Below are 6,420 nucleotides of genomic sequence, written 5' to 3' on the forward strand. Positions count from 1 at the left end.
CCAGAGGCCAGGAGGCTTGAGGGCTCTGCGCAGTATCCTTGCTGTTCCCAGCACTGCACATTTCTGGACTGAGATGTCCGATGTTGTTCCCGGGATCTGTTGCAACCACTCATCGAGTTTGGGGGTCACTGCCCCGAGTGCTCCGACCACCACAGGCACGACTGTCACCTTTACCTTCCAGGCTCTCTCCAGCTCCTCTCTGAGCTCTTGGTATTTCTTGAGTTTCTCGTGTTCCTTCTTTCTGATGTTTCCATCACTTGGGACCGCTACATCCACTACAACGGCTTTCCTCTGCCCTTTATCTATGATCACGATATCTGGTTGGTTCGCCATTACCATCTTGTCAGTCTGGATCTGGAAGTCCCACAGGATCTTCGCTCTGTCATTCTCCACCACCTTCGGAGGTGTTTCCCATTTTGACCTTGGGGTTTCCAGTCCATACTCCGCACAGATGTTTCGGTAGACTATGCCAGCCACCTGGTTATGGCGTTCCATGTAGGCTTTCCCTGCCAGCATCTTACACCCTGCAGTTATGTGTTGGATCGTCTCAGGTGCCTCTTAGCACAACCTACACCTTGGGTCTTGTCTGGTGTGGTATATTTGGGCCTCAATGGCTCTGGTGCTCAGGGCCTGCTCCTGAGCAGCCAGGATGAGTGCCTCTGTGCTGTCCTCCAGGTCAGCCCTCTCTAGCCACTGATAGGACTTCTTGAGATCGGCCACTTCAGTTATGGTCCGGTGGTACATCCCGTGTAGGGGCTTGTCCTCCCATGATGGTCCCTCTTCCAGCGCCTCATCTTCTGTTCCCCATTGTCTGAGACATTCTCTGAGTACGTCATCCGTTGGAGCCTTCTCCTTGATGTATTCATGGAGCATGGATGTTTCATCCTGGACAGTGGCTCTCACACTCACTAGTCCACGGCCTCCTTCCTTTCGGCTTGCGTACAGTCTCAGGGTGCTGGATTTGGGATGGAACCCTCCATGCATGGTTACGAGCTTTCGGGTCTTAACGTACGTGGTCTGAATCTCTTCCTTTGGCCACCTTATTATTCATGCACGGTATCTGATCACTGGCAGGGTATAGCTGTTTATTGCCCGGGTCTTATTCTTGCCATTGAGCTGGCTTCTTAGGACTTGCCTCACTCGATGGAGGTATTTGGCCGTAGCCGCTTTCCTTGTTGCCAGTTCGAGGTTGCCATTGGCTTGTGGTATACCGAGGTACTTGTAGCTGTCCTCAATGTCTGCTATTGTTCCTTCAGGGAGTGAGACCCCTTCAGTGCGGACTACCTTTCCTCTCTTAGTCACCATCCGACTACATTTCTCAAGCCCGAATGACATCCCGATGTCGCTGCTGTAGATCCTGGTTGTGTGGATCGGGGAGTCTATGTCCCTTTCGCTCTTAGCATACAGCTTTATGTCATCCATGTAGAGGAGGTGACTGATTGTAGCTCCATTTCTGAGGCGGTATCCATAGCCTGTCTTGGTGATTACTTGGCTTAGGGGGTTCAGTCCTATGCAGAACATATATATATATATATAGAGAGAGAGAGAGAGAGAGAGAGACTGACCAAGGTTCTGGTAACAGCAGTTTATTCCCTGTGTGTTGACAGCAAAATGGAAAACTGGGATGAGTGTCATCTACATGAGCACATGGTAGTCGTCCTCTTCCTCCAAATCCGCCATTGCTATATTTAGTGTGATCATATGTGGAAATCATTCAATTTCCCGAACTTAATAATAGAGTGAATTACATGTAAATATAAATACATTTTAACTGGACCGTCCATTTTTTAGCATGTCTTCATGGACAGAACCCACAGTATAATTAACAACTGTCAATCATAACCATATACTTATGGTTATACCATTCATTTAACTCGAACATACTGTACCTGTGTGTTAACAGTAAAATGGAAAATGGGGATGAGTGTCATCGACCTGAGCAAATGGCATTCTTTCTCTATTAAACGTTGGCACCGTGTACACATTAGCTATTTCCACGATGAACTTTAACAATTAGAGGGAAAAAAACATGTAAAACATTCATTGAACTTATTCAGAAGGCAGCGAATCTACTCAGCAATACTAAAATAATAATTAATTTAGGCTTGCTCCACTTTAATTTATTTAGTCCCTGAGTTTATAATACAGTATTTTGTCCACATTCAGAGTCAGACATTCAGACTCTGAATGTTACTTTCCTCTTCGATACAGCCGTTGCTATGGGCACCTTCTCCAACAATCCCTTTCTACCAACATACCGGTACATGTAGTTACCAGTAATGTGTTCCTCGAGCCAGTCCTTGGCCTCGAGGCCTAGCTCGAGGACCGAGGTTCGGTCCTTGGTCTCGGAGTCAAGTCCTTGGCCTTGGATTGCCGGTCCTCGGACACAACGAAGGATTTGAGCCTCTAATCCTTCGTCCACAGGTATAAAGTGGGCCCGAGGACCGCAAAAATCATGAAGAAATCAAACGAAATCCATCCAGGGAAATCCATGTTGATAATTTTATCTGTCGCTTTAAGAGGGGCGGGGCTGCCACTGACAGGTAACAGTCAGTGCTACGTGTAAAGAGCGGCATCACAGTTAGTTTCAATCACGGTTTGTTGCGTTCGCGATCGGCAGTTTAAATAGCGTGTAAGCCTTTCTGTAACAGTGGTGTCTTTTATTTAGTTATTTTTGCACAGTCGTCAAGTTTGTGCGGTCGCACTAGAATGTTTGTTTGAACCAAGTAATTTGCGTTGCAGCTGGAGTCAATAATGCCGGCACTTTACTTCCGGGTTTGGCCGTTGGGATTTGGAGTCCTTTTGCTCGATTCCAGTTATGTTTGCTGAATGCTTTCTCATGTTTGGAATAATGAATATTGATAATACATAGTTTAAAATCATGGTTGATTTAATTATTTATTAATACTGTGAAGTTGAAGGTACTAATTAATGTAGTATTAGTGGTAGTGGTAATAATAGTCGCACTCAGAGAATGTTTAGAGATCAGCCATCTCGTTACCTCTGCGTCCCGCGTCCTAGACGCATAATTTCCCACGGGACACACAGTTCCAAATAATGTGCAATTTTGGGACGCAAGGAAATTTCTCAGTCAAAACAAACAAACAAAAAAATAAAACTACGGCAAGCCTGAGGATTTCCCAGTAACAATCGTTACCGGTAGCGTGTCGTTTCCGTGGCGTCATTTTCACGGTACCGAAAAATAGTTTAACTATCAAAGTCAACGCACACGAGTTGACTGTGTGATCAACGCGATTTCACTGCGCCTGTATGTGTGTTTGTGGTGTGGTGTGTGAGTGTGTTTCTTCTAATTTACTTTCGTTATGTTTTGTTTTCAGTGTTGGGGGGACGCAACAGATGACGTTATGTGCGCATGCGGGTTGCTATTTTAGTACCCAAACTGAGGAATCGCGCCGATGAAAGTTTGAGATGGCGGCGAAAAAAACTCACCAAAGTCTACTAATTACGATATTTAAGAAATTGGAATGCTTGTCTGATTTTTCGTATGAATCGTCCAAAGGGCGTATCACTAAACTCACCTGTGACGTATGCACAGAACGCGAGAGCGAAATACGACGCGAGGCACGATTACGAGGCAAATTGGTCATTAGATTTGTAGGCTAATCGCTGTGAAAAATATTATGAAAGTATTGGTTATTCTATAATTTACTGGTTGTAGCATGGTAACTTTATGAATAAAACATTCGTCACAAGGTGTAGTAATGCTCATGTTAACTGTTGGTAGAACTAATGATGACGTGTGTTAAATTCTTTCGTCAAATTGATCGTAGATTACACATGCATCGTCTTGGGAAGAGGATGTCAAGCCACATCAATACTTACCTGTATTAATGATTACCAGTCAATTAATCTTTGCAGAGTGAGATTGGAAAAAAATACTCTGATGATGCCACATGAGTACACCAGTTTTTGATCCATTTATTTTTTGGAATAAACCTGGTGTACACAGCTGCTGATGTAATGTTCATTGTTAATGCATAGTTTCCAAACATTGACCCTTGAAACATTATACTTTTGAGCTTCGGAATTCTTGATTATCAATATCAGTCAAAATAGAAAAATGGGTTCCCATGATGAACGTTTACGGAACCCAACATTTGTTATCGTGGTTTCCCATTGGGTAATCCGACGGAACCGAAAAACGGTTACCATGAATTTCCGAAATCCTCAGGCCTGCTCCTGAATTATTTAAATTTTTGCAGCATTTGTTTATCATTGTATGTATATGTTGTTGTTTGTGTTATTATCATATGCAATTGAATAAGTAGACCCTTTCAGAATTCGAAATTTGGGACTCTCTCAATCCATAATGGCACTTGTACTTTTCTGATCAGCGAGTCCCTGGGACTCGCTGCCGGTAAACTGTAAAATTATCACTGAGAGATTACCGCTTTTTCTGCACTCAGTGATTGACTTCTATGCAAAGTCATTTCTCAACTTGTGTTCCGTGCCACGTCATGCCTGTTGAGTGTTGATTTACTTCATATTAAGAAACTACTGCACTAAAACATTAATTCATAAATGTATAACATGATTTTATTTTTTTTTCTCAGTATAAATAACATGTACCCTGACTGTTCTACTCTTTGAATAAAAACACTTCATTCAAGCGTCCTTTGTCCTTGGCCTTGGCCTCGGAAAATTTCTCAAGTCCTTAGCCTTGGCCTTGACTCGGAAGATTTTCCAAGTCCTTGGCCTCGGAGTCAAGTCCTTGGCCTTGGCCTTGGCCTCGGGTTGCCGGTCCTTGGACACAACACTGGTAGTTACAAGAGAACAACAGCGTTTACCCAATTTAGCTCGAGTTAAATTTTTTTAACTCCTGTATGTTACACAAAAGGCAGCATGGTTGGCAACTGGTAAGCGGGTCGGGCTCACAGTGCAGAGGTGCGGGGTTCGATTCCGGCCTAGTTTGTATGTTTTCACCGTGCCTGCGTGGATTTTCTCTGGGTACTCCGTTTCCCTTCCCCATTCCAAAAACATGCATAGCAAATTGATTGGGCACCCCAAAGTGTGATTGTGAGGGTGAATGGTTGTTTGTCTATGTGTGCCTTGCAATCGGCCGGCAACCAGTTCAGGGTGTACTCCGCCGGAAGACAGCTGGGAAGGACTCCAGAACTCAATAGAATGATTAGATATGAATGGATGGATGTTACATAGATAGATAGATACTAAATTTTGGACGTGAAACTCCACCTGTGCCTTTATTATGTTGACAAGTGACGAAACGGTGCGCATCCTGCCGTCGCTCATGTTGATACGAGAAGCCCGTCAGGTCACTCTGTCTCTCCCTGGTGGTTCGTGAGGGCAACAGCTCCCCAAAAGACACAATGTGAAAACAGCTGTATTGTGCAGGAATTGTGTTATCCCCACCGCTGATGTGTTGTTGTTCTCAATAGTATGGTCACATCGCAGCTTATTGCAGAAGAAGACAAATTTGTGGGGTATGTGGAGGAGAGCATGTGGTAACTGTGCACATGAAGGCATGGTGAAATATGTGAATTGTGGAGGGGACCAGAGTGTCAATCTGAGTGTGTGAAGTGAGGAAAAAGCAACATTACTAATACAGCAAATCAAAATGAAAGAAAAACAGGCAGCGAAGATGGTGCGAGAAAATCAACCATTCGTTTAGACTGCCCACCCCGCATCCCTCGACAGATCCCTACTATTACAAAATTTGAGTAGCAGCCTTGGCCTATATATAACAAGGACCAGCTGTCAAATTCCTGCCTGTGAGTCACAAAGCTAAAACGATGCACTCAATGGTTTACAAAAATGCCAGCTAAATCTTGCGATGACCTGGCCTATATTAGCAGATCTACCCCCTAGTTCAGGGGTTCATGGTTCGAATCTCTGTGTGCTGTTTGCATGTTTTCCCTGTATTTACCTCATATTTCCCTCATTCCATGCATGTTAGGCTATGTGAAGGCGAAGAAATGTGTGGGTGACCAGACCAGGGTGTAACCCGTCGCTCACCAAATGTCAGCTGAGATAGGGTCCATCCAGCTCACATGAGGACACACATTGGAGAAAATGAAGGGTGGGATCAATAGAACTGTGATGACTGGCGAGCAGTCCAGAGTGGACCCCAACCCAATTCTTGTCCATAATCAGATAGTTGGTTTAAACCCAATGATGACAGGCGGTACAGTATGCAATATGGATGAATGGGTGGATGAAAAAAGAGCAGTACACAGACAATTACATTCCACTTCGGTTTAAGAGAAGCTGGAGTAGTTCACACCAAATTCTTGCCTCTTTGGCAGCTGTTATATATGTTTACTTATGATGAGACTGTCTCATAATTATAAACATATTATGACAATTTTAAAATCAAATGACTAAAATTGGCGTTGTACCTTGCCTAATACGGTGCAGTAATTCCCACAACCACTGTGCTGC

Source organism: Hippocampus guttulatus, chromosome 7, assembly GCF_054856545.1.
Source record: "Hippocampus guttulatus isolate MCC_2025c chromosome 7, RoL_Hgut_1.0, whole genome shotgun sequence".
Taxonomy (NCBI): domain Eukaryota; kingdom Metazoa; phylum Chordata; class Actinopteri; order Syngnathiformes; family Syngnathidae; genus Hippocampus; species Hippocampus guttulatus.